The following is an 18,320-nucleotide window of genomic DNA, read 5'->3' as shown; positions in this document are numbered from 1 at the left end:
TATTTATTACCACCTAGTTTACCCACCACCAATTAACCTAAGTGATTTTAAAATACAACAATTTTATTAATAAAATTTTTAAATTTAACACTAATTAAAACCAACCTATTTAAAACTATTTAAAATACTACTAAAACTATTAAAACAAATAAACGAATTTTAAAACAACCATACTTCAAAGACAAAATAAGTCGATCGGAGCTATTATGAGTCCATAAAAATCCGTAAAAGCTCGAGGGTCAAAGATAAAGTTAGGCTTGTGATGTTCTGTGCAAATGATTTAAATTTTGCAATCCCGAGGTCTTTCATCAATTCCAAATTCTTCTCATACCATTTCCCATGGGCTCCCATCACAAACCCATAAAAAGATACTTTTCCTCCACCGGTGAGGTCCATTATCTCTTTCTCCAAATGTTTATATTTCTTTATCTTCTCCTCCAACGCCAATTTGAGAGAATTTAATTGAAGGTCTGATCTCACAGTCACATCTACCACCATGATCTGCTGTTCCTTCTTCAAAATAAGGGCTGGTATCCAAAGTTTCCCAGACGCGTCTTTGATTCGTGGCTCTACAATATAGTCCACCCGTTTTTCTTAACAAATTTAACTAATTCCTCTACTATCCTATTGTGCCTCTTAATTCTCATATTCTTCCCATATGGGCACCATCCAGAAATGTGCGCGACTGTTTCCGAGATATCATTACATCTTCTGCAGTTTTTAACATTGAACGGCTTGCCATATGACAATGACGCCCGCGTTGGAAATAGATTCGTTCGTAACAAAATCGAACTAATCACTTTGGACGGCTTCATAAATTGTATCTTTTTCAACCAATTGTTGGAAATACTATCATTTTTATAATAATGGACACCTGCCCCTTGACAGGGGATGGCCATCCATCTCTGCATCTCTATTAATCTCCAATTTGCATAATTAGTATTAGCAAATTCCTCCATCCCATCTTCACTATCCTCAATGATAGCATCCACTTCATCCGCTCCTCAATCAATATTTGGATTCTAGATGTTTTCCATCACCTTTAATCTACTCAGTTTATGCATTTTCTCTGCCACGCTATTACCTTCAAATCAAAATGAAGCATGCAATACTTCATCTTCCGATTTCTGTAGCGTTCCATATTTCTGCATAATCGAGATGTATGAAACAGTTTCTCCTAGAGGAAGGAGTTACTTTTGTGGGCGGCTTGGTGGCTCAGTACTTCGCACTGCAGCCTAACAATGTCAGGGACTCTGGTTTGATTCCAGCCTCGGGCAACTGTCTGTGTGGAGCTTGCACATCTTCCCATGTCTGTGTGAGTTTCCTCTGGGTGCTCTGGTTTCCACCCACAATCCAAAGATGTGCAGGCCAGGTGAATTTGCCATGCTAAATTGCCCATACTGTTAGGTGCATTAGTCAGGGGTAAATGTAGGGTGGAAGAATGGGTCTGGGTGGTTTGCTCTTTGTAGGGTTGGTGTGGACTTGTTGGGCTGAAGGACCTGGTTCCATACTGTAGGGTATCAAATCTTTAGAAAAGTTAGAAATTGTTTACCTTAGTGTAAGGATTTAGTTGGAAATTCCAGACCAGAAGTGTTTTGATTAGAACCAGGATATATTCTGATGAATTTAGAGTGTACTCATCCAAGGACATTATCCTTGCGTCTCCAGGCTTCGTACGGAATCTATCTATTTGTCACTATTTTGGCTCCAATTTCTTTTCCCAGAGCAAAAGTCAAAATGTTTCCATGCTCGGGATATGGTAAAATTACAGTCAGGGTTCACCAATGTCATCAAGCTCCAATTGCATATTGAAAGAAGAACTTTGCCTCTTTCAGAAGACTTTACTGTTAACAGAAGAGGAGATTAGAATAGAAGCAAGTGGGACATCAACATGTAAGTCTCACCTCACATCAGTGAAAGGAGATAGCTGCACATTTCCCAAGGTCTTCCAGTGACTGTGTTCAATAGAGAAGAACTAGGAGAAAGTGAGGACTGAAGAAGATATTTGGTATACTTTCCTTTATTGGTCAGACTATTGAGTACAGGATTTGAGCGGTCATGTTGCAGCTGTACAGGACGTCGGTTAGATAACTTTTGGAATATTGCATGCAACTCTGGTCGCCTTCCTATCAGAAAGGATGTTGTGAAACTTGAAAGGGTTCAAGAAAGATTTACAAGGATGTTGCCAGGGTTGGAGGATTTGAGCTATAGGGAGAGGCTGGAGCTGTTTGCCCTGGAGCTTCGGAGGCTGAGGTGTGACCTTAGAGGTTTATAAAATTATGAGGGACATGGATAGGATAAATACTCAAGATCTTTTCCCTGGTGGGGGGTGGGGGGAAGTCCAGAACTAGAAGGCATAGGTTTAGGGTGAGAGGGAAAAAATTTAAAAGGGACCTAAGAGGGCAACCTTTTCATACAGAGGGTGATGCATACATGGAATGAGCTGCCAGAGGAGGTGGTGGAGGCTGGTACAATTAAAGCATTTAAAAGATATCTAGATGGGTATACGAATAGGAAGGGTTTGGAAGGATTTGGGCCAAGTGCTGCCAAATGGGACCAGATTAGGTTAGGATATCTGGTCAGCATAGACAAGTTGGATCGAAGGGTCTGTTTCCGTGTTGTACATCTAAATGACTCCACGACTGCAGATGCTGGAGATCAGAGTTGAGAGTGTGGTGCTGGAAAAGCACAGCAGGTCAGGCAGCATCCTCTCTACTTTAATGCAAGAGTACCCCTGGTTTCGAGGTGTCCAGTCAGTCCCTCAATCTAACTGCAGATGCCACTGAAATACCACTTCATGGTATCATGCTGGGGAGACACTAAACACCAACATTCTAAAGCAAGAGACAGACAGTGTTAAATAATGCATTCTATATGTTATGTAAGAATTATGGAGTTACTCATTACAGTATTCAGCTCCTTTTCAACAATTTCTCCTCCCCTCCTTCCACACCACACCACCCTCTCTCCCCCTCACTCCTGCCAATATTTTGAATGGTATATTAATATTTGGAAGTGTTCAATGTTTAATGCTGGGATAGGAACAGATTAAGATTGCTGCACAGGGCTGACACACAACACTGGATGGGTAGTTTAAAAAAAAAGCCAGCAAATGTCTCCGTAATGATAGTCCGCTCTCTAAACCCTCACGTGTAAAGTTTGACTCACAAAGGCCGTGCCTCACAGTCTCAGCATCTCCCAATTCCTGCTGCCATATTTTGTCACCCTGCCCATGGCCTTGCTTTGATGCTGATGAGCTTCGTTGGTGACAGTTTCTAGCCAGTAGCAAAAATATGTTGTCATTGATAAAACTCAGCTTCGAGCCTTGTATATACAATGGGTGGAGAGATCTTACTGATAAGACTTTTATAGTTTGACAGAGAGCAGCAAACCAACATTAACATTACGTGTGTCAATGTCCTCCCATCATCCATGTATTTGTGAAACCTGGAGACATCTGGGCCCCACACAACTTGACATGAAGCGTACTGAAGCTAATGCACTGAGATTTTGTTAGCAAATGTAACAGCAGTGTGCATGTGTACAGAACTGAAACGACACTCCCTCTCTTTGGAAATTCAATACTGCTCCCTCAGTACTGACCCTCCCAATGTGGCCCATTCTCTCAATATTGACTTCCAACTGTGCCTATTCCCTCAGTACTGACCCTCTGACTGTGCCTATAGTACTGACCCTCCCAATGTGCCTATTCTCTCAGTACTGACCCTCCCAATGTGCCTATTCTCTCAGTACTGACCCTCTGACTGTGCCTATTCCCTCAGTACTGACTCTCTGACTGTGCCTATTCTCTCAGCACTGATCCTCCCAATGTGCCTATTCCCTCAGCACTGACCCTCTGACTGTGCCCGTCCCTCAGTACTGACCCTCTGACTCTGTGTGCTCCCTCAGTATTGATAATATTTTGGCCTTAGATTTTCTTTTCTCTGCCATAATTCACAGGGAAACATACCTCATACCTTCATAAAAACATGGTTACTGACACTGGACTGTCCAAAAGAAACGTCAACATTTATTCTCTTTACAGACACATTTACACTCTGTAACAAAAACAGAACTTGCTGGAGACACTCTGGTAGCATCTGTGGAGAGAAAGCAGAGTTAATACAGCTTTCGAATCCAATGAATTTATTTCATTAAATTTCATTCTCTAATTATCCCCCGACTGCTCCTTACAAACTATAACTCCCACCACCAAATCCCGTGAGTTTGTTGTTGCCTCTTGAGCCCATGATAACCTTTCTCTTATCTCCATCTATGAATCTCTCCAGTAGGGTGTCCATCCCTGTTATAATGCTAAAGTGAGCCTACCAAATGTCTGCGAGTGTGGTACATTAATCATGTTCATCCTTAACCTCTCTTGCCTTAGACTGAACTAACTAAAGATATACTTGTCCAATCCTTCTTTGGTTTCCAAATTAATGTGACTAATTTCCATTGGTACGACTCAGAGGCAGAACACCTCCAGAAGTTGTTAGACAAAACAAAAGGAAGAACTGAAGATGCTGGAACTCTGAAACAAAAAACAGAAATTGCTGGAAAATCTCAGCAGGTCTGGCAGCGTCTGTGGAGAGAAATCAGAGGTAACTTTTAGGGTCCAGAACTTCTTCAAAACTGATGGTAGCAAGGAAAAGGATGGATTTTATACAGAAGATGCGTTGGGGAGAGGAGGTAAGAATAAAGGGTAGGTGGAGATAGAGCCCAAAGAGCGAGAAAAGCTAGAAGAGTATAAAGGCAGTAGGAGTATACTTAAGAGGGAAATCAGGAGGGCAAAAAGGGCACATGAGATAGCTTTGGCAAATAGAATTAAGGAGAATCCAAAGGGTTTTTACAAATACATTAAGGACAAAAGGGTAACTAGGGAGAGAATTTGACCCCTCAAAGATCAGCAAGGCGGCCTTGGAGTGAAGCCGCAGGAAACGAGTGCTTTGCATTGGTGTTTACTGTGGAAAAGGACATGGAAGATACAGAATGTGGGAAAATAGATGGTGACATCTTGAAAAATGTCCATATTACAGAGGAGGAAGTGCTGGATGTCTTGAAATGTATAAAAGTGGTTAAATCCCCAGAACCTGATCAGGTGTAGAACTCTGTGGGAAGCTAGGGAAGTGATTGCTGTGGCCCTTGCTAAGATATTTGCATCATTGATAGTCACAGGTGAGGTGCCGGAAGACTGGAGGTTGGCTAAGGTAGTGCCACTCTTTAAGAAGGGTGGTAAGGACAAGCCAAGGAACTATATAGACCAGTGAGCCTGACGTCGGTGGTGGGCAAGTTATTGGAGGGAATCCTGAGGGACAAGATGTACATTTATTTAGAAAAGCAAGGACTGATTAGGGATAATCAACATAGCTTGGTGTTTGGATGTATTTGGGCCCTTGGATACTGAGGAGGGAGGAGGTTAACGGGCCGTAATTACACCTTCTCCAACTGAAGGGGATTGCAACCAGAAAGCCATGGGAGACATGGCAAGGTTATAGGGATAGGGTTGGGGCGAGGATCTAGTAGGATGCTCTTGTGGGGGAAGGGGAGGTTGGTATGGACTTGATGGGCTGAAAGGCCCGCTTCCACACTGTAGGGAATTCTATGATTATAGATTAGATTCCCTACAATGTGGAAACAGGCCCCTTCGGTCCACCAAGTTCATACCAACCCTCCGAAGAGTAACCTACTCAGACCCATTTCCCTCTAACACTAACATGCACCTGACACTATGGGCAATTTAGCATGGCTAATTCACCTGACCTACACGTCTTTGGACTGTGGGAGGAAACCCACGCAGACATGGGGAATGTGCACTCCACACAGACAGTTACCTGAGGCTGGAATTGAACCTGGGACACTGGTGCTGTGAGGTAGCAGTGCTAACCACTGAGCCATCATGCTGCCCAAATGATGATTCTACAGTTCATCTATGATCTCAATGCCATTGTCAACCCATTCAAACTCTTGCTCTTAATATTCCATGACAGATTCACTCCCATTCAGCCTCCCCTTCCTGCTTACTGTCCCATCTTGGCTCCTGATTCCCAAGTGCCTCAAGTCTGAAAACTGTTTATACTTTTTCAAAATGTAGACTTGAACTGAGCAGTAAGTCAACAGAACAAACTTCCTGTCAAGTCTAAGTTAAGCCATTCTGTTTTTTTCCTGTGATACTTAAATTACAATAATATTGTTTAAATAACAGTGTATATGCTTCAATTCCAGTCAATTATTTTTCTTTTCCCCAGACAAGCTCATTTTCAGACTATTCATTGCTTTGAATTTTCTGAACTCCAAGACTCTCATAATTACAGCAAACAATTTAAAAGATGCCTACAAATATCCTGCCCCACCACAAAGAAAATGTAAAGCATAATGCTGAGCGATAAGAGGTTTTATCATTTATTAATAATTAAAAATTCAATTTTTATTGAAAAAAGGGAGACACCTTTGCTTTGTGAGTTTTGAGAAGATTTGTATGCAATATTGTTCCAACAGCTCAAGGTTTCAGCTAAATGCATCAGGGTATTGTGTAATCATAGGAGAAAGTGAGGTCTGCAGATGCTGGAGATCAGAGCTGAAAATGTGTTGCTGGAAAAGCGTAGCAGGTCGGGCAGCATCCAGGGAACAGGAGAATCGATGTTTCGGGCATGACTCATGCCCGAAACATCGATTCTCCTGCTCCTTGGCTGCTGCCTGACCTGCTGCACTTTTCCAGCAACACATTTTCAGCTATTGTGTAATCGTAACACTACACTGTGTCTCCTTAAAGAATCCCATTGCACTTCTGTCATGTCGGCAGATTTAAATCAAGTTTGCTGAATCTCCAGTAAAGAACAAAGACTTCAGAGCAATACTTTTGAAATTTATTAGCAGCAGTATTAGGGACATGTTTTCTTTCCATCAAAAACTCGACTTTGCCAAGTATTTCTGCCAGCTATGCTGCAAATCCTTTTAACAGTTGGATACCGTGCACTGAAGAGGAGGAAGAGGGAAAAAAAAAGTGGGTTTCTTCTGAATACGTGGACTAAATGATGTTTTTCATCTTTCAGTCTTGCAAACAAGGCACTAGTTCAAATTCCTTCAGCAGTCTCCTCTACTTTCAAATTCAACAAATTGCCCTAATAGGCAAATTAATGTTCAAAGAAAACACAGATTGTTTTACTTTTATGGGAAGGCATAAAAGCTTCAGGTATCCGCTAAAATACCTGCTTAATATAGCTCCATCTCAATACATGATTAAATCCACAGTATTTGCCATCTAAAAATACCTTGGATAATATATCCCACCTGGAATCTTCTAACATGTTTATAGTAACTCAAAAGAAATATTTTTCCTAAACTAGTACATTCAAGACAGACTCTCCTCTTTGCACCTCTCTCTCATGCTTTATGCACCACTTTAGCAAAGGAATATTTGATGAAAGCAGCAATGAACTTCACACAAAATGCAAGAATTCCGAAACAAGAGCTTTTTGTTTAAATAGAAGAGGAGAAAATGCAAAGAAAATCAGGGGAATTCACTGCTTGGTTTGGGATTTTTTTGCAGGAACATCCGGTTCTTGGAACAGCTTCTATTTCTGAAATCCAATGTGCAAGCAATTCAGGAAACCACTGCCGAGAGACCTTTTCTTCAGTGAGCTTAGCTCCAGTCTCAATAACATGCATTTCACAATATATAAAAAACATGGCATTACACTAGTTGTTTCATATAAGTCATGGTAGTAAGCCAACCAGATCACAACACTTTTAATCATCTCACTACTACTGAATTGTTAGATACATTTCCTTAACCGGCCTTAACAATTCTATTTTGATCAAAATGCTTAGTCAGAAAATTAGCTTACACTGTAAAACTTGGTCCTATTGTTTTGTGAAAGGAATTCATAGCGGTGAATGCTGTATTATTGGACAGATCTCCGATACTTTAAGATAGCTTATAATTATGCTTGCAATGCTCTTGTATAAGAAGCCTACATTTTAATCTTTATACCGTTATTTCATCAGTTCATCAGTAGAAAGACAACCTACCAGTCATTCTGTTAGTCAATTAGTCAACTACGCACACTATATTAAAGAAATCTATCACCCAGACTGTACACATAAATCTGAAATAGCATTTCAGTGTACATTGTCAGTGGTTAATAATTTTACACATTTAATCTCCAATAAGATTTCAGCTTTCTGTCTTATATGTCATATAAGCTAAAACATATAAACCCATGAACATATGGGAAATAAAAGCAGAAATTGCTAGAAAATCTCAGCAGGTCTAGCAGCATTTGTGGAGACAGATCAGAGTTTACATTTTGGGTACATTAACCCTTCCTCAGAGCCCAAATGGGTGAAACCACTGGAGTTGTTTTCAACTTTGTAAGTTTAATAATGTATAATCCTCAAACCAGACAGACGGAACAAAGCATTCTGCTCACAAATAACATGGTATTAATCCCAAATATTTCTTTACACTGAAGTCAGTGTTATAATCCTGGGTTTGTAAAAGAATCCTTCATGAAAGCTACATGTATAAACCTGTGAGGAATGCTGATGCGTTTCAGAAATTTTCTGAAGACTATAGTAGCCAAAAGGGATTTTGTCTTGCATAAATTTGCTGACAGATAAATAGCCAACAATGAGACATGTGGATGCTTGTTTATCAGTATCTGTAAATATATCTTTTAAAATCAGTTTGACAAGAATATTTGGAACTTACCACAAAGAGAATGAAACCTGTCTCTGATTTGTGAGGACAGCTCAAATGGTCTGCCTGGAACATACTATCAGAAACAAAGTGGCTGTTTTCAATGAGATGCAGATAATTGTCACTGTCATTTCTGACCTATTCCTGCTCATACGCATGGCCCCTAATGTTAATCATGGTCCCTATTGTCAAAATGGGCTCACAATGTCAGAAGGAACTCCCATATGCAGTGTCAAAACATGCAGTACATGAAGTACAGTACAGCATATTCAGGTAGACCAAGCATCCAGTCTTACTGCAGTAATGCATGTATCCATATGTAACACTAATTGATCAAAATTAAATGTAGACTTCAGTGGGAGCATTATTACAGGTTGGAAAATAATTGGACATAATAGATAAACTGATTTAAAAGACATCTATGCTGTGCTGATTCTTACATAGTGCCTTTTTTGTAATTTTATAACCGATGTTATTGACCTGAGATTGAAACATCATGAAACCTATATTTTTAATCTCCCTCCTCAGTTCTGACAAAGAGTCATATGGGACTTGAAAGATTAACTGTGTCCCTTTCTCTCCATAGCTGCTGTCAGACCTGCTGAGATTTTGCAGCAATTCTCATTATTATTGTACACATGGTTTTATTCTTGAAGTTTAATTTAATCAATACAGATGAACATTTGTCTTTATAAAGGTTATTATTTCATAGATAAAAATTCAATAATAAAAATACTGTCTCCTGCTGCATTACTTTTGGCATTGGGGTTGACAGAGAGATTGTCCGATCTGGCAAGGTTGTGATAGCAAGAAGACAGAATCTCGATCCATTTTAAAATCTGCCAAAGCCAACCCTAGAGCTTTTGACTAAAATGTTAGTCTCTGAAACATAACTTTAACACATGTTTGTATGACATTTTTGGCACTTCCTTCTATTTCACTGTCATTAAATAAAATCTAAATTCACAATTTTAAAGATTTATTTCAGAAGAAGCATTTTCTACTTTTAAAGTCAAAATACAAACCGTGTATCCTCACTCCAAATAATGATGACACCTGCCTTACCATCAGCAGTGTGACAGGAGAGTGATTACATGTCTGCAGGATATGCACAGTTTACAACATTGCATAACATTGTCATTGCAACAGATTACAGAGGACGGTAAAAAGATCAGTGGGGGTGGCGAGTAAAGGTTTGGAAATAATGGAATGGTCAGACCTTTTTCACTTCCATCAGAAGGTACAGTCTGATTGTCTTCTTTGTCCGAAAAGCCTTCATGTCCTGTTGAAAATAATTATGTTCAATTCAACTTCTTTTCAATAAAATGAGATTTCGGCTTCTGCTAAAATTGTGTGTTTCTGGTTGATCTTTCCTGAGCACTGAGTGCCCTAATGCATTTTCCATGTGTCTATTCTGTAAATACATATTGGCCATAACTGCGTAGGAGTCAGTTGCTCATTAGTTTCCCCAGTTTGGTTTCCCTGATCCATAAGCTACATACTTTGTTTTGGTATATGGTGTGTGGCCGTACAGCTCAAGTGAGGATGCAAAAGCTTTGATATTCTTGTTTATTTCTCAGATTCAAGGTACTCTCAGGTTTACATTTGCTATCGAAGCTTCATCAGCGCTGAGTTTCTTGTGTTTCAGATGTCCCGCAACATGACCTCCCAACTCCTATACTCAATGCTCTGATCGATAAAGGAAAGCATTCCAAATCTCCTCCTTCACTATCCTATCTATCTGCATAGCTCCTTAAAAGTAGAGATGAACCTGCACTCCAAGGTCTCTTTGTACAGCAACACTCCCCAGGGCCTTACCATTAAGTGTACAAGTCATGCTCTGATTTGCCTTTCCAAATGTAGCACCTTATATTTATCTAAATTTAACTCTATCTGCCACTCCACTGGTCACAGGCCTCAAGTCTGAAAAACAACCCTCCACCACTACCCTCTGTCTTCTACTTTTGAACCAGTTCTGTATCCAAATGGCTAGTTCTCCCTGTACTCCATGAGATCCAACCTTGCTAACCAGTCTCCCATGAGGAGCCTTGTTGAACATTTTAAAGTCCATATAGATCACATCCACCACTCTGCCCTCATCAATCCTCTTCGTTACTTTTTAAAAAACTCAATCAAGTTCATGAGGCATGATTTCCCACACACAAAGCCACACTGACTTGCCCAATTAGTCCTTGCCTTTCCAAATAAATCTAAACGCTGATTCTCTCTAAACTCAAGATTCTCTCCAATAACCTGCCCACTACCAATGTCAGGCTGACTGGTCTATAGTTCCCTGGCTTGTCCTTACCAACTTTCTTAAATAGCGGCACCACATTAGCCAACCTCCAGTCTTCCGGCACCTCACCTGTGACAATGATACAAATATCTCAGCAAGGGGCCCAGCAATGATTTCCCTAGCTTCCCATTGGGTCCTAGGGTATATCTGATCAGGTCCTAGGGATTTATCCACCTTTATGCATTTTAAGACATCCAGCACCTCCATCTGTCACCATCTATTTCTCCACATTCTATATTTTCCTCGGCCTTCTCCACAGTAAACGCTGATGCAAAATACTCGTTTTAATGTCTCTCCCATCTCCTGTGGCTCAACACACAGGCTACCTTGCTGATCTTTGTGGGCCCCTATTGTCTCCCTAGTTACCCTTTTGTCCTTAATGTACATATAGAATCCCTTTGGATTCTCCTTAACCCTATTTGCCAAACTATCTCATGTCCCCTTTTTGCCCTTTTGATTTCCTCTTAACTATGCTCCTACTACCATTATATTCTTCTAATGATTCTCTCGATCTTTACTCTCTATACCTGACATGTGCTTCCTTCTTTGTCTTAGCCAAAACATCAATTTCTCTCGTCATCTAGTATTCCCTACACCTACCGATCTTGCTTTTCACCCCAACAGGAATACTGTCTCTGGACTCTTCTTATCTCACTTTAGAAGGCTTCCCATTTTCTAACCATCCCTTTCCCTGCGAACATTTGCCCCCAATCCGCTTTTGAAAGTTCTTGCCTAATACCGTCAAAATTGACCTTCCTCCAATTTTGAACTTCAACTTTTAAATCCAGCAGCAGGTAGTCTGGCTGGATTAGCTGAACACGATTAGTGTACTCTTGTCCAATCGTGGCACAGTGCACTGTTGTACAATTATAGCATAGTGCACTGTTGTACAATTGTAGCATAGTGCACTGTTGTACAATCGAATGAAAATGAAATGAAACTCCCATTTTGTAAAGTGTTCAAGTCCATTCTAGACTCTTTGGCCTAATTATCAAAGTCTAGAGATGTAACTTTCAAATATTACTGAAATAACTCCACAGATGCCAGTATCCCATCACCAAGTCACCCCTTATTTGCAAGCGGAGAATCCTTGACACTGATCCAACTCCCTCAGAACCAACTCCCTGAGTCAACAGAATCTCTGACACTCCTGTTTATATCTGTCAGCCAGGGCTCCCTGATTTGGGCTATTACTCAGGTCCAGTCAGGGAACTCATGTTCCACGATGTCCACCTGGCTGACCTCATTACAATCACTATATCCCTTCTGCTCTGTGTCTGAGGAAATGGGCTGGGTTTCTTTTGTAGCTCCTCCTGGAGTGTTTTAGCACCGGCTCAGGTTCCTTTGATTCTGCCTCTGATATGGGCAGTGTGTGACACACAGTCTCTTGCACCTAAAGCATCTCAGGAGATATTCATTCTCTTCTTCAGGCAGCAAAGGCTTCGAGAAAGCAACTTGTGTCCTTCTCAGATTTTGAGGTCTCTTCAATATTTGATGGAGAGACAGAACCTATGGGTTCCAACAGCCTTTCCGACTGTTTCAAGGAACCGGACATGTTTTGCTCTTGCACTGTTTGCAAGTTTGCAGCTTTCATATGGTCCATGTGCTTATTCAGGTATGTCATACCTACCTGAACATAATACATCATTGGACCTGACCTCTCACTTGCATCGACCATGCCTGTTACCCATGCAAGGCTAATCCTGTCGTTCCTACCCCAAACCTCATCCCTTGAAGTAAACTCTCTCTCTTGTGTCTAGCACTGGCATTCCTGATGCCATTTCACTATCCATCCAGGTCCGGGAATAACAGATTTAATCGGGTGCGGAGTCTTCTCCCCATTAGCAATTCTGCTTGAGTTATTCCTATAGGTGCGCAAAGAGTGGTCCTATAATCAAATAGCAACTGGGACAGTTTGGCTTTGAGTGAGGCTGTAAGCTTTTTCTCTAAGCCTGCCTTCAAAGTTTGGACTACTCTTTCTGCCAGACCATTGGATGATGGATGGTATGAAGCTGTCCTGTAAGCTTTTTTTTTTGTATGGTCTGATCTATTTGCTTAGTAGTGGGACTTGTTTGCCAATTATAATGAAATGTGTTTTACCAAAGATAGCCATATATACAACATTACAAACCAGTCTTTTCATCCAATATCCAGGGTATTGATAGAATCTCTACAGTGGAAACAGGCCACAAGTCCACACCGATTCTCCAAAAGATAACCCACCCAGATCCAGTCCCCTACCACTCTACATTTACCCCTGACCAATGCACTAACCTACACATCCCTGAACACTATGGGCAATTTAGCATGGCCAATTCACCCTAGCCTGCACATCTTTGGATTGTGGGAGGAAACCCACACACAAAGTTACCTGAGGCTGTGATCGAACCCGGGTCCTAGGCGTTGTGAGGCAGCAGTACTAACCACTGAGCCATCATGCCACCCCTAACCTTATAGTTCTTAAATGTCCATACCATACACTAGGAGAAAGTGAGGACTGCAGATGCTGGAGATCAGAGCTGAAAATGTGTTGCTGGAAAAGCGCAACAGGTCAGGCAGCATCCAAGGAGCAGGAGAATCAACGTTTCGAGCATGAGCCCTTCTTTGTGCCTGTGGTGTTTCATGCCTGAAACGTTGATTCTCCTGCTCCTTGGATGCTGCCTGACCTGCTGCGCTTTTCCAGCAACACATTTTCAGTTCATACCATACACTCCATACACTAGTTTAGCATCTGCTTTGGGGGCGCAAGATGTTAGAAAGTGTACACCAGCCCCCACCCCCACCCCCCACCTCCCGATTACACCTGATCAAACGCAATTGAAGTTGTTGCTCCCAAGGGTCTTGCTGCTTGTTCCCTGAAGGGTGTGAGACAGCCCTCTGACTTGAGTGGCTTCTCTTAACAATGATGTGGAAAAGCCAGTGTTGGACTGGGGTGGACAAAGTTAAAAATCTCACAACACCAGGTTATAGTCCAACAGGTTTATTTGGAAGCACTAGCTTTCAGAGCGTTGCTCCTTCTTTTAACTAGTTATCTGGGTCCTTTCTGAGTACAGTGGTTTAGCAGCAGTTTGAAGTAACAATGTAATGAGTATAGTTTCAATTGTTTCTATCTCAGGAAGAGTGTTACAAAAGATATGGTAGTTTCCCCTGTTGATTGAGCTGACGCTAGGAGCTGAGCTGTCTCAAAAACAGTTCTACTGAAACTGAGATCTATTGTTCTACCCGAAACCTTGTAGCATTGTCTCATCAAGAACTCATTCAATAGTCAATCAAGGTGAATATCTGTCTGGCAGGATTCAATTTGACATTGAATGCCGTAAATTTCTTGGCTTAATAGCTCAGTTCCACTGTCTCATTAACACCTATTCAATAAACCACGTGGGTAGTGGATTTCCTCTTCTGTTGTAGCCTGCTATTTACGTAACTTTTTTGTAAATTTTTAATGTAACAATGGTTTTTGATAATTTTTGAAAAATGTAATGGGTTTCAATGTTTAAGGTGTGTAAACCTCTTGCCACCAGGCAACACAATTTTGAACTAAGTTTGTAAAAACTCACGAGTTTAAAAAGGGGGATATGTAGGTGGTGGAATGTTCCTTCTAAATAATATTGGGACTCTAAAAGCAATATTGACCAATTGAATGGCATGCTGGGAAAACTGGTCAAATGAACAGCATGTTTAAGAATTGGATCAGTCCTGACAGACAGATATGCAAACCAGTTATCTTGACCTATTATACTGTCTGTGTGGAGTTTGCACATTCTCCTCATGTCTGTGTGGATTTGCTCTGGGTGCTCCGATTTCCCCCCCCACAGTCCAAAGATGTGCAGGTTAGGTGAATTGACCATGCTAACTTGCCCATAGTGTTCAATGATGTGTAGGTTAGGTGTACTAATCAGGGGAAATGTAGCACAATAGGGTAGGGGATTGGGTCGGTGTGGACTTGTAGGGCCAAATGGCCTGTTTCCACACTGTAGGGGTTTTATGCTTCTGTGATGGTAAATAGGTGTTAATGAAACAGTGGAACTAAGATATTAAGCCAGGAAACTTGTAGCATTCAGTGTGAAATTGAATCAAGCCAGGCAGATATGCAAGCCATTCAGTTGGCCATTATTACTCGCTGTTACTCTTAAGAACTGTTATTTTATTTACAGGAGATGTCCCACCATCTACAGTCCTTATATGTTGAATGCCATTCGACTTCAGGGTATATTGAAATTCCCTGCTGGTAAATGATGGCCTGTTATTTGTGACCAATGTTTCTAACGTTTCCAGGGCTGCAAAAGACGCACACAGTTTTTCTATTGTCATCCCTGTGCTTGACAAATGACCTCTATGCACATCCAGCCTTTTTGAGTGGGCGTCCACAATGACTAAGAACATTGACTATGCAGATCCTTTCATGGTTCAATTTGTAATACTCAGACTCCAGGGTTACCCGACCATTCTCAAGCATGTGGGGGAGCTGCTCGTGGTAATTTTTAACCTTGTTGGCACTTTGAGCACTACCCAACCAATGCAGCTGTTTCTGCATCCAATCTTGGTCACTGGATATAATTTCTCTAACATTTTCAGTTTGGAGACCACTGGATGACCCTAGTTGAACTCAGACAGTGTCTGGCAATGACCAGTGATTGGGATATTCACTCTTGCTCTCTTTAATAATATGTCATCCTCTACTGTGATCTAATCTCGCCAGGTCCAAAAAGATTTCAATTCTGGTTATGATGGCTCTTTGGTTTCCCCCATCACCACCAGCTGATATAGTTTTGTCAGGACTGGATATTTTTGCCTCAAATCTGATATTATCAGTCGTGACTGGAAGTGCAAACAGAAAATTTAAAACTGTTACGGACTGTTCCAGTGATGGTAGCACCCGGGGTGTATCTGCCAGCAGGGGGCAGCTCAGTGTATCCGCAATTGCTACTTGGCCTCCTTGATTGTGTTGCAACTTGTAATTTTACACACTTACTATTAGAGCCCACTGCTGAATTCAGCCTGAAGCTGTGGGCAGCATTGCCTTGGCCTCTTTAAGTTAACCTCACGGGGTCTGTTTTGCAGTCCATTATTATTACAAACTTACATCCGAGAAGGTATTGGTGGAACTTCCTGATTCCAAATATGACCATCAAACCTTCCTTCTCTATCTAAGCGTATTTATGCTCTAAAATAGCCAAACTCCTGTATGCATTCGCTATTAGGCATTCTTCTGCAACTGGCCACCAATGAGCTAATGCTACACTGATACTGTACAGGGAGGCATTGCATGTCAATACCAGGGCTCACTTGGAATTGCCTGACCTTAGAGGATTGTAGCTATTTCTTTCCTGAAAGCTATGGCTTGGTTACGTGAACATTTCCAAGGCTGACCCTTTTGTCAGAGTCAATGCAAAGCTGCCAAAAGGGAGGCCAGGTTATGTAAGCTCCCGAACAGACATGGGAGCCAGACCACCTTCGATCGCCCTCACTTTATCTTCCGGGTGTAACCTGGTTTTGTCAAGTATGTAGACTGAGTAGGCTACTTGGGACGCATGGAACAATCACTTTTCCCTTTTAAGGCATACACTCACCTGGGAGAAACGTCTATGGACTGTGTCCAAGTCCTCTATGTGCTCCTTATTGGTCTTCCCTGTCATTAACACATCATCCAGATAAATAGCCACCTGAGTACACCTTGGAAAATGTTCTCCATCGTCCACTGAAAAATGGCATGGCCTGATGATACTCCAAATGACGAACTCGCATATTGGTACAAACCCTTATGGCTATTAATTGTAGCGTATTTCTGGGAATTCCCCATCAAACCCCAATTGCAAGTACGCACGGCTCATGTCCAGCTTTGTGAGGGATAGCACACTTCCCAATCAGCTTATTGTATCAGTCCTCTGTGCGAAGGGTTGAGCATTTATCCAGCTGTGAAAAGTGGTTTAGCGTATGTTTAAATTCCCCGCAAAGGCGAGCTGACCTATTGGATTTCACAATTGATACAACTGGTGCTGCCCATTCTGCAAACTGGACTGGTTTGAGGATTCCTTCCATTTCCAGCCTTCTGATTCCTGCCTCTACTTTTGCCTGTAAGGCAAATGGCAGTGTGCAGGCCTTGCAGAATCATGGGCTTGCTTCCTGGTCAACATGCAAAGTGGCCTTCGCCCCTTTGATAGTCCCTAAACCTTCCTGAAAAACATCCGGGTATTTAATTAGGGCTTCACTCAGGTAGTTATTTTATAATTTAAAAAATGGGCCCATCAAGGGGAGTCTTTCTCAACTAATTTCACCGCATTAAGCTTGGGCTGAGGCTGTTATTCCAGTCTGTGGGAACTGAACCAGCTGCTTCTCATAAGAGACCGGAACCAAAGCTGTACCCTTAATCTGTAAAGGATCCCCAGTGTAGGTTTTCAGTCTAGCTGAGGTCTTGTGCAAACCTAAGGGTTGGAGTCCAGAGGGAATCTTGTTAAAGAATGGTTCTGTGATCACTGAAATGGCCACGCCGAAGCCAAGCTCCACTAGGACTGGGTGACCCATTTAACCAGATATTTGTTTTGATTGGTTCGCATTTGGTTGTTGCTAAGCAATTTAACTGTTCCAACTCGGATGTAGGTGGACTTTCCAGGGAGTGCACTCTTCTGGATACTGGCCTGTGAGCTATCTTACTCCATCTGGGTCTAGTGGGACTCTCTTTCTGTCTTGAGTCTACATACTAGCAGCAACTACAACGGCCGGCCCAAATCCTGAAGAAACTTTCAACCATTCGGCTGAGACTTGGCTTTTTGGGGAGGTTTTGCTGTGGGCTGACCTACGGTCCCTCTGTTCAGGATGTATCCCAAGTGAGGCTGTGCAGTTGCCTTCACTCGAGTGGTGTTGTCCAAGCTCAGTCGGACTGGTGAGGGTGTCCACTTCCATCAGAATACCTTGCAACTCATAGTTTCCACTTATTGCATTTTCCAATGATAAAGGCAGTTGTAGTACCTGTTTGAAGTCCAGTTGGTCTTCAGCTAGAAGCCAGTTTTGCATGGTTACATCATTAGTCCCACACACTGAAGTATCTCTCAGCATCTCATTCAGGGTTAAAAGCAAAGTCACATGCCTCTGCCAGTTGTCTTAACCGCCTCAAAAATCCTGATAAAGATTTGCCCTGGTTCTCAAGTTACTGAGTAAAACCAGTACTGTCTCAGAATTAGGGGAGGCTTGGGGTCATAATATTCCTTAACTAAATCCATCAACTCTTGAAAGGTTTTAGTATCTGATGCCTTAGGGAATGTTAGGCTCCTAATAACCAAAAAAGCTACAGGTCCACAAGCCATCAGGACTCATTTACTCACTGCTTTT

At 41.7% G+C, this 18,320-nt stretch overlaps 1 long non-coding RNA gene across 2 annotated transcripts in view; it reads right to left on the bottom strand.

The window, feature by feature from the left end:
* Positions 1-4,008: 4,008 nt before the first annotated feature.
* LOC122563546 (uncharacterized) overlaps positions 4,009-18,320 on the bottom strand; it is an 88,887-nt gene continuing 74,575 nt past the window's right edge. For both annotated transcript variants that reach the window (XR_006315644.2, XR_015752130.1), the window contains exons 5-6: positions 9,918-9,980; positions 4,009-4,100 (exon numbers count right to left, since the gene is read on the bottom strand). This is a non-coding gene — a long non-coding RNA (uncharacterized LOC122563546). The remainder of the gene's footprint in view (positions 4,101-9,917; positions 9,981-18,320) is intronic.

The sequence above is a fragment of the Chiloscyllium plagiosum genome, unplaced genomic scaffold, assembly GCF_037043375.1.
Source record: "Chiloscyllium plagiosum isolate Xiang-an unplaced genomic scaffold, Cpla_swu_hap1 HiC_scaffold_30, whole genome shotgun sequence".
In the NCBI taxonomy this organism is placed as follows: domain Eukaryota; kingdom Metazoa; phylum Chordata; class Chondrichthyes; order Orectolobiformes; family Hemiscylliidae; genus Chiloscyllium; species Chiloscyllium plagiosum.
Note: the sequence above shows the minus strand (reverse complement) of the source record. Positions and strands in the feature narration are given on the sequence as shown.